At 45.0% G+C, this 10,146-nt stretch overlaps 1 pseudogene; it reads right to left on the bottom strand.

The window, feature by feature from the left end:
* Nucleotides 1–4,559: 4,559 nt before the first annotated feature.
* On the bottom strand, nucleotides 4,560–8,657 carry LOC119378116 (uncharacterized; annotated as a pseudogene).
* Between the last annotated feature and the right edge of the window lie 1,489 nt (nucleotides 8,658–10,146).

The raw sequence follows: 10,146 nt of genomic DNA, 5'->3' as shown, positions 1-10,146 counted from the left end.
GCCATTCTCAACAAGGGAAACAAATATACGTCGTCTCTTTGCGGGTTAGTACAGCACGCTTCCATTTCAATCCAAAAGCAAACATTTGCCGTTTCTTCGCGCCTTGGTGAAATGACTTCGCTTCCATTTGTTAGACAGCGCCGTTGCACAAGATGAGCGGTCGCAGCCGTGTAGGCGACTGCGCCGCACCGCCGTCCTCGCGGGCTGGCAAAGGAATCAAGTAGGACGGTGTTCTGTGGTTCAAACGAACTCGCCCAAAATCGCGCATTTATCACGCTGCATTCGAGCCCTAGCTTGCTGTTCGCTCAATGCAAAAAAAAAAGTCATGCATGCGCGGCTGCTGGCAAATGACCCGCGGGTGCAAATTGCCGCGTTTGAGTCGATCAGTACTGTACAGAAAGTACTTAAATCTCAGCGGCTGTGACGTTTAATACCCCGTGCTGCACTGTATGCACTACGGGGTATTTTGCACGTCGTAAAAATGGATTAAGTCTTTGGTGCAAAATATATGGGCGGTCGCTCTGTATGCGTACTTGGGTAATTCTTCTGATTTCGCGATCAGCAGTGAAATTGTTTTGCGTTATTGTGATTACAGCTGCACGAGGCCGACCGCTATGTCCTCGAAGGCTCATGCGACTGCAGGTACGGCGCAGCTGGCAACTGCAAGCATTGCGCTGCCGTTGCCGTTTATATGAACAGAAAAGAGGAGGCGTCATGCACCTCCCAACCGCAGACGTGGAGAATGCCGTCAAAAAAGGCGCGTTCGAGTGACAGGGCACCCATTCACGAACTTTTCGGCGGTAAGTTGGCGCACGAGGAAAGTGCATATGGTTGCATGCAGACGACAGTTGCTATCTGCGCGTTGCAGAAAAGTAATAGTGACATCAAGGCAAATTTCCCCGCGCACGCGTATGTGTACATCTCCAGGCACGCTGCGAAATCAGTATTGCGTCTGAATAGCACTTATATCAGCTGATAACTTTTAGTAGCAGCCAGGAATTTTTTTCGGCGTGGGGGTGTTCAGCCATACTTTAGGTATGTTCGTGCGTGCGTTTGTATGTGTGCGTGTATGTTCAATCTACACACGCAAAACTGAAAAATTTCGGGGGGGGGTACTCTACCCCTCCCCCACCCCCTGGTTACGCCACTGTGGCCCACCAGTCAGTGCTTGTGCACCTTAATTTTCGAAAAAGACCGGGCTGGCAATTCGGCTGCTTGATCAGACGGTAATGCACGTGCACGGGCCGCGCACGTTTAAGCAAGCGCGGTGAGCCACAAAACAAGCATGTGAACGCCTACCCTCCGAGGCGGCACGCCGGCGGGCACTGCTTCATTCAACTTAGCTCCCCACGGCCGGACTGAAGAAGCGCGAGGGCGTTCCTCGTCCGCGCGCCTGTCCTTTCTTCTCTCGATAAACACCTCCTCCCCCCCCCTCCCACTGCTGGCCGCACCTCAGGCGCGGCCAACGGGTCGTTACTCCTTTTGAAATTAACCACATCCTCCTCTCCCACCTTGATTAAAAAGTTCATTGAATTTTGCTTTGCTCTTAAGCCAATTTAGAGATCACTTTTTTTCAGCAACATGTCTTTTAGCACAGGTTCTTGATTTCGTTTTCAGAAAACACACACCCATATGTCACCGGCAGAGAGCCAGTGGTACATGAACCAGAATTCCTGCTTAAATACTTCCCGGACCTTCAATGTGCTGCAAACGCAATCTTGAAAAAAATTCATGAAGCTGGAAAAGATGCCTCCGCTGCGACACAGGATAACAATGCTGACATTGAAGACGACATTTCCACGCTTAAGAGCCTTTTAAGAGAACCACCACAGAGGCTTCACGCCTTAGCTGTTGTACAGACGCAGCCAAGCTTGATCATGAGAAGAAAGTACGATGATCATCATCTCAGCCCTGAGGAATCCTTATACTACAATGAAAATGTGTGTGCCGACACTTTTCGTCTGTGTGCATTGACGAAAGGTCAGTCAAGTAACTTAAGGTGAGTGCTATGAATCCAAAATAATTATTCATGGTTTACCTGTTGGTACAACATGCACCTTTTCCTATTGTGCGAGTGTCAACAGGTGGCATCAGGAAAGGCGCTTCCGCATTAACTGCTCCACTGCACACACAATTCTCAGAAGTAGGAAGAGCCCCCAGGAATTGGTTCGCACTCTCCTCTATGGACCTAAATTTTTTTCGACAGCCATGGCACATGGTATGTGCTTATCACGTTACAATATTTTTTTTATAGATGCACAACAGCCTTTTTTTTAGGAACAAAAATGGAACCAATAGCGAGGAAAGCGTTTGAAAACAAGCTCAGCACAAAAGTCTATGAGGTAATGATAATTTCAAAAACCACAGGCTGCTGTCACCTGTGCACATGGGCAATTCTTTTCATGTGAAGAAAATATGCTGCAAATCTTATGCTAAAAAAGAATGCTACATTTCAGGCAGGACTTCTGGTTCATCCTAGTCAGCCCTGGCTGTCAGGAAGTCCAGACGGTCTCTTCTCAACAGGTGAAGACACTTGTCTTCTTGAGATAAAGTGCCCTTATGCGAGGAGGGACGAAGAGATCATCAACCACCAAGAAGAAAAGTGTTTTGTGCCTTACCTGAAGTACATAAATGGAAGGCTTACCTTGTCAAAAACACACAGATACTACACACAGGTGCAGCTACTAATGTTCATATGTAATGTCCAAGAGTGTTTTTTTTTTGTGTACACACAGAAGCAGAACATCATTGTGTGCGTGCAGAGGGATGACGGCTTTCTCTCCGAGGCAGTTGGCGCCCTTGAAGATTTCTATTTTGCCTACTTACTGCCAGAATTGTCCAAATGGCAAGGACATTGACATTGCTTGTATGTATGAAAATAGGGGTTGTGACCACCTTCCCATTTTCTTTGTGATATTTTTATAATGTACCATCAGATCTTGTTTCAAGAGGTTTAGTATGAACCATGCAGCATGTTTTGAGTCACGAAAGCTTACTGCGTGAACTCATTGTCGTTCCCAAAGTAGTTTGAGCAAGTACAGCATTTGATGCTTTAAAGTCTGCTTCTAGCGTTTTGATTGTGTACATATGCGCGGTGCCATTTTTCACCAGTCCTTGAGCTAAGATGATAGTCAATTGCAGTGTGTTTGCCACTGATGTAAACCCTATGGGAAGTGAGGGCTAGTCAAGCTTTTTTCCTTACGTTTTTATCCTTACTCCTTGCAAGGTTGTATGAATATGCTTCTTTCAGTAATAAAGAAAACAGTCAAGCAATAACAGCCTGAGAGAGAGTTGAGTCTAATTAATCACGATGATTGTCAGTGCACTAAGTGAACAAAGGATGGGAGAAGTACGACAAGCGACACATCTTTTTCACTCAGTGTTCTGGCCATTTCCATGCCTATCAGTCAACATAATTACTGTATGTTGCACCTTGTTTTCTTTTCGGCATCCTGCAAATTCAGCATAGTACTCAAAGGCATGCCACAAGTTGCTTGCTCCACGTGTCATGATCAGTTTCTTGAAAGGTATTTATTTGTGGCTATAAAACACTTCAAATCGTGACAGAACAATTTACACAGAATAACACAGAGATGCTCATTTACTTCAAAAACACTTCACGAGCGAATTTCATAATTGTAAGCACATCTAGACCAAACAGCAATACACTTCGTAGCAACAGGAAGAATATTTCTCTCGAGCTTACTACCACTCACAGTTAAAAACTATATCTTAATCATAAACAAGCATCAATGATGTGACTAACTCGTACAATAACTCCAACATCACTATGAAAAAAAAAAACAAGAGGCAGAAAATAATTTCTCAACTTACACCATCTTCACAGCTTGATTTGTCCCTGGTTAAAAGATAATACTAGTACAAGAACTTGACCTACTATTCAAAAGGTTTTAATGAGGTTGCGCAGTGCACGCATCCATAACAGCTAAAGTGGGTAGTGCATCAAAGATAGAACATACTTTTGAAATATGAAAAGGCAAACATTATGGTATTCTATAGCCTCCTTTTCTTGTCAAGGAAAGATTTTTAGCAGTACAGATATACGCAATACAGCCCCATGTCTGACAGTGAACGACAGAGCTGAGAGTTTATATTTAACACTTCAAATAAAGCTAACTGAAATGCTCAAATTCAGCTGACTTGAGATGTCTGCAGTTGTCGGCTCTCTTATTATTGGATGCTAAATATTAGCTAGTACACAACAAACATGGAAAACATTGCACATGACAGGAATCAATTCAGTTGGCACACGTGTATTTAAAGCATTGTACAACTTGATCCGTTGAATCATATACTCCATATGCATTGGCACTCTGGCTTGATTTGTCCCTGGTTAAAAGCTAATACTAGTACAAGAGCTTGACCTACTATTCAAAAGGTTTTAATGAGGTTGCACAGCGCACGCATCCATAACACCTAAAGTGGATGGTGCATCAAAGATAGAACATACTTTTGAAATATGAAAAGGCAAACAATATTGTATTCTATAGCCTCCTTTTCTTGTCAAAGAAAAAGTTTTAGCAGTACACATACACGCGATACAGCCCCATGTCTGACAGTGAATAACAGAGCTGAGGGTTTATATTTAACACTTGAAATGAAGCTGACTGAAATACCCAAATTCGGCTGACTTAAGATTCTGCAGTCGTTGGCTCCTTTATTATTGGAGGCTGCATATTAGCCAGTACACAACACACATGGAAAACGTCGGACATGGCAGGAATCAATTCAATGGGCACACGTATATTTAACACATTGTACATCTTGATCCGCTGGATCATACGTTCCACATGAATTCGCACTCTTGCAATGTTATAACTCTGCTCTACATCGGCCTCCGAGAACTAACCCTGGCCTCTGAGAAAAGGAGGCATAACAAGTACAGCCCCTGCCTTCCCGAGATCCGTGGTAATGCCAGGAAACCCCTTATCAGCCATGATCATGTCGCCTGGTTCTACTTCTTTGAGGAAGTCGGAATGCACTGTGATGAAAGCATCAGAACACCTTCCACCATATGCCTTAGAATGAAAACAGACAGCTCCATTCGGTGTGATTGCTACAAGAAATTTCAGCGTGTAGCCACCCTTGTAGTTTGAATAGAGTGCCCTCTGCTGTGCTACAGAAGCTGGCTGCTCTGTGGGAACCTCCGTGCAATCTATAATCATGGTGCAATTTTGGTAGTGTACTTTGAAGCAATTGGGCATTAGAGACCTGATGATGTGTCTGGGTGGAACGAATATCCATTTCTGAGTTGCGGCAGCCAATGTGCGAAGCACGCTATTAAAATGCCTTGCAGCAGTCATTCTGCTTACAGAAAACAAAATGGCAAGTGATGAGTACGTAATGCCCAACTTTAGCTTCATTAAAAAAAGCAGGAGTCTGTCATGCATGGAAACATCACATGAGCGGTCAGCAGCGACAGGCAGCAGCGCAAATAAAACTGCATACATTTCCAATGTGACACCACAGAGATCTCTCATGGCAGAAGAGCATGATTTTACGCTTTCATAGCCACTGAAACAAGAAGTTCTCTGGCTTGGCCCACTGTGGCGTGAAGTGGTTGAGGGGCTGCACTGAACTTCTGCATCACGAACAGTTCTGTGTGACACCTGTGTGCTTGTGTTATGCCCATCTAATGAGCACAAAAACAAAACCAAACCTCCACAGGTGTCATTATCATCAGTCTGACAGGCCTGCATAAAAACAAGATAAAAAACTAATCAAGCAATGAGAGAAATTTATCCATGCAGTAGAAAATATAAATAGCAGGATTCTACAATGCATACAGGAAATCCCAAATTTCAACCCTCTTTCCCAATTATTTTCCTTGACCTAGTGACACAGTGAAAACATACTTACTGCAGCAGTAGCTTAATTACAATAAAAAGGTTCAAACACTGCTTACTGCATTTCGGCTATAAAGGTTTGAGCAAGTGATGACTGATTAAATGTGACAGAACAATATGGAGCCTCAAAATAAAGCCTGAAAATTGAGCTACTATTTGGGTAAGCATTGAATTTCAGAAAGTTGATCATCTTGCACTTTAAAAGTAGTAGTACTCCAAATACATGTTGATCACCAAAGTAATGGCGTTCCTGAATGTCCGTAGTCTCTTAGTGGAACCTTTTCCGCTGTGCATGAATCACAAGTTGCATGTGATATAAGATGCATTATTTTCACTGCCAGGTCATGCACCAAGTGCTTAATAGGAAAACTCATAGGAACAGGTGCAATTCCTTTTTCTTTCCCACCTGAAGCGTTAGCACCCTGCTCGTGCCTTGGTAACCAGCTCATGATATGATGCGACTGCGATTCTTGGGGGTATTTATGGCAGATGCAGTGCTATGCCTTCAGCTGAAGAGCATCTACTCATTCTGTTATTCCCAGTGAAGCGAGATGGAACAGTGGTGCCCAAGCAGTCCAAGAAACACATCATTGTGCGATTCAAAAATAAATGTCAGGTTAATGTATTTGATAAATCTCATAGCCACTTTTTGCCTTGATGCAAAGATGTAATCTACCATGGTAGTGTGGCTGAAGTCATTTTTTACTGAGCTTTTGTAATACGGGTATTTGTTGACTCCTTCATTAGTGAACATGCCAGAGGCAGTGCTGCTGCTACCACTGCACAAGAAAATCTCAATGGTGGGTAGAAAGATCTGCCTCATGTCACATACCCATTTCTGCATGCAATTCAAGGTGAAAACTTAGCTATCTGCCATGATCCATACATTTCAGCAACAATGAATGGTATGGTAATTCCAGCGTATGATACTGCTACAACCTTGCACACAATGAAGACTACTACCAAAATAAAAGAACAATGTTATGTTAGCTGCTGTTGTAATATATTTATTAACAAGTATATCGACTGAAATTAGCCCATAAAGTGCACAGCTGTCACTTTGTGTAAATACAAAAAGCAAATTCACAAGGCCCTACCTGGTCTGCAGTTCGTTCTTGTACCAATGCAGCGGCAGTGCAGAGAAGCTCCAAGCCATTCGCACAAGCACTGGAGGTAGCAGTGTCCTCACTGTCACCAAGATCTGCTTCACTCGTGCGGAGGGAACTTGTGTGTTGAGGATTTGCCGGCCTTGCAGCAGATGCCCTTCTGTTCCATCTAAAAATAAATTACAGTAACAGTAAAGCATATGATGTGCAATTTTACATGGCCTTTGTCAGGCCATCTCGTCTTGTATACCATGTACATCATTAAGGGAAATTGCACACCAACACCCCTTGGTTAGAACTTACCGTTCATATCTTGACAGTGCTCTTTCTGCGTCCACAGGACGGGACTTGTATGCATCTGGAAAAATGGTAGGGTAGTAGCCTGGATGTGCAGCAATGTTGCTCTTTTCGCCGTTGACGAAGTGCTTTGAGCACACCCTTGCTGCATCACTTGGGATCCAAGCAGAGCCGTCACACTCACTGAAAACGCGGTGTAAAGGTTACAAGGCATTAAGAAATAAGGTGCCACTGAGAACAACAAAAAAAGATGCAGCCGAAAAACATTGAAAATTTTTAACACTAAGCAAAACATAGCTTATTAAAGCAAAGAAAAGGGAAAGGTAGGGGGAGAGGCTAGTCAGTGCAAAATCGTGGTTGTATGCGCTTAGTTTTACACAGAGGGAAAGAGCAACAAGCTGATGGACAAAAAAAAAAGTACTTGCGTAGCTTTATTAACAGGGCATTTGTTAGAGCGTTTGCAAACATACAGGCATGCTTCAAAAACCATACCTATATTTTTTCCAAAACGCGGCTTCTTGTAATTATTACGGAGTGGTGAAATTCCAGGAATTTAACCGGCGAAACAAGCGCTGACGAGTGGAATTAGCAGACGACCAGAATGACGTCACTATTTGCTAGACGTACGCTATGCGTGCAATTATCGCAAGCGCAGCACGCACACCCACGAAGCAAAGTAGATACGCTAGCTCATTTTTCTCGTCTCTGGAGAGCATGGCAGTTGCGCTATCTTGGAATTTGGTTTTGCCGCCGCAACTGCTCAGATTTATTTAGTAAAAATTGCCCGCTTTCACTTTTAGGATATGTCAAAGTTGCAATGGTATTTTCGCAGGAAATGCTCCAATTATCCTATCTGACCCGACCGCCTGTCTCCACTCATTAATAATTTAATTTCCTTGATTACTACCGTAATTGACGTCTCTAGTAATCCTAAGATGTCTGTCGGTACAGAAAAAGTAATTATAAAGGCAACAAGCAAATATCACATTTCTCTTATTTTTCACGATTTTCACACACTTCTTAAAACAGTTCGCACGCTCACGAGGACGCGCGTTCAATGCACGTGTGCGTCCAGTGCGCTTTTGTGTTCGATGATTAAAGGCAGTAGAGGTAGTCGAAGCACAATTTGGTACTAATTACACAGATGCGACAGGTACTTACTTCACTCGCCGAACGGCAACAATCCATTTTCTCCGCCGTTCTTTCTCCCACGGCTGGCCGGGAAAACGGAACAATCGGATGCCAGGCTGTCCTTCACGGCTGTGGCAATCTTTGACGCAGCAGTAGCGGCGCTTGTTGGCTTTTGTCCCACTCGAGGTACCGGCGGTACCGGTGCCACGATCACTTGCCATGTGAGCACGGAATTGAGGCACTAACACGAGGCCGCAGGCACTGCTCTCGCTGAATGAAGCTAATTAAACCGCCGCCGCCGCCGTGCGCCACGCCGCTAAGGCCGACCCGCGGGTTTCACGTGGTGGCGACAGATGGCGCAAGCGCGTTCGCAAACTCCACTGAACGGAGCCTATAGCGGATTTCAATCCTGTGTGCGGCGTGACCACCGTTACTGCGCTTGTGCAAACCCTCTCCACACAACTTCTCGCCACGCCCCTTCTCTAGTCACCTCTCTCCCTCTCAACTTTCCACTCTCCCTCTCGCGCGTCTCTATCTTCTGCGACGAGTAGGCAGCAGCGATGCGTCCGGCGTCTTGACGTGGCAAGAGCGGCCGATATCCGCCTCTGCTTCTGTGGCTCTGGACGCGAGGCACTCGTGCTCTCCTTCCCTCGCTGAAGAATCCTACGACGACACCAATGGCATGGACTGCAGAGAGGCAGACGCACATGATCTTGCGACTTTGCGGGAGTGGAATACCTCGGACGCCGGCAGTTCCACGCAGCGGGAGCTGGATGGAGACTGGAAGACAGTCATGATTCTACGCCAGAGGCAAAGGCTCGAGAACGCAAGAAAAAAAAAATACACCATCTCCTGCTCAAGCTAACCATCTGCCCACTGCTTCGCATCCGCACATGGTTCCCTTTAGCGGGAGATGGTGTATTCGCTAAAAGCGTAAGTACAGTACATGGTGTAAATATACGCATTACAGAAATGGAAGCTAAAATTCCTCATTTCAGACTAAACATACTTGGACGGTCTTTTAAGCTTGACTCACAAGAGTAGATCGCGTTAGTGTAATTGCACCCCGTTCGCATCACCTTCCATTTGCTTGCCAAGCTGCGCTCTACCGTGGATACCTCAGCTGTACCGCGATAACAGGATCATATGGGCTCGTAACGTTGTTTGTTTTAAACTCTCTAAGAATGCATCGCTCAAGTGGAATTGCACAGTGACCGCTACGTGGATATTTTTCATTTTTGTAAGTGGGAAAGGACCCAGTACGCGTGCGCAAAGCAGTACGCGCACCAACGCCGCTGCACACTTTTTTGTTGTTGTAGATGATGATCAATGATGCGTGTACGCTCTGTAAATGGTGGTCCTCTAAAGAACCCACTCGTTGCCTAGTGCACGTGTTGTGATGTCTGCTGCGATTTTGCGCTTATGCCACGATATTTTATATGCGACTAGTTGTTGAAGGGTTTTATTTCTCCGAAGCAGTTTCAAGCGCTGGCGTGGTAGATCACGTGACTGACTGCCACGCGGAGTACTTGGGATCGGTGCCGGCTCGAACCTCTGATTTTTATTCCTTGCACCTGCCGCGATTTTTCCCTCAAAACGAACGCCGCCGGCGCTGAAGCTGGCAACGTATTTTCGGCGGCATGGCCCGTTTCGCGCCAACGCATTAAAACACACAGGGTTATTTTATCTATGCATTCACGTAAGATGACTCCAAGTGGAAAGCCATCTTCTTTTTCTCCTCATTC

The sequence above is a fragment of the Rhipicephalus sanguineus genome, unplaced genomic scaffold (assembly GCF_013339695.2).
Source record: "Rhipicephalus sanguineus isolate Rsan-2018 unplaced genomic scaffold, BIME_Rsan_1.4 Seq696, whole genome shotgun sequence".
Classification (NCBI taxonomy): Eukaryota; Metazoa; Arthropoda; class Arachnida; order Ixodida; family Ixodidae; genus Rhipicephalus; species Rhipicephalus sanguineus.
This window is presented reverse-complemented; position numbering and strand designations above follow the sequence as displayed.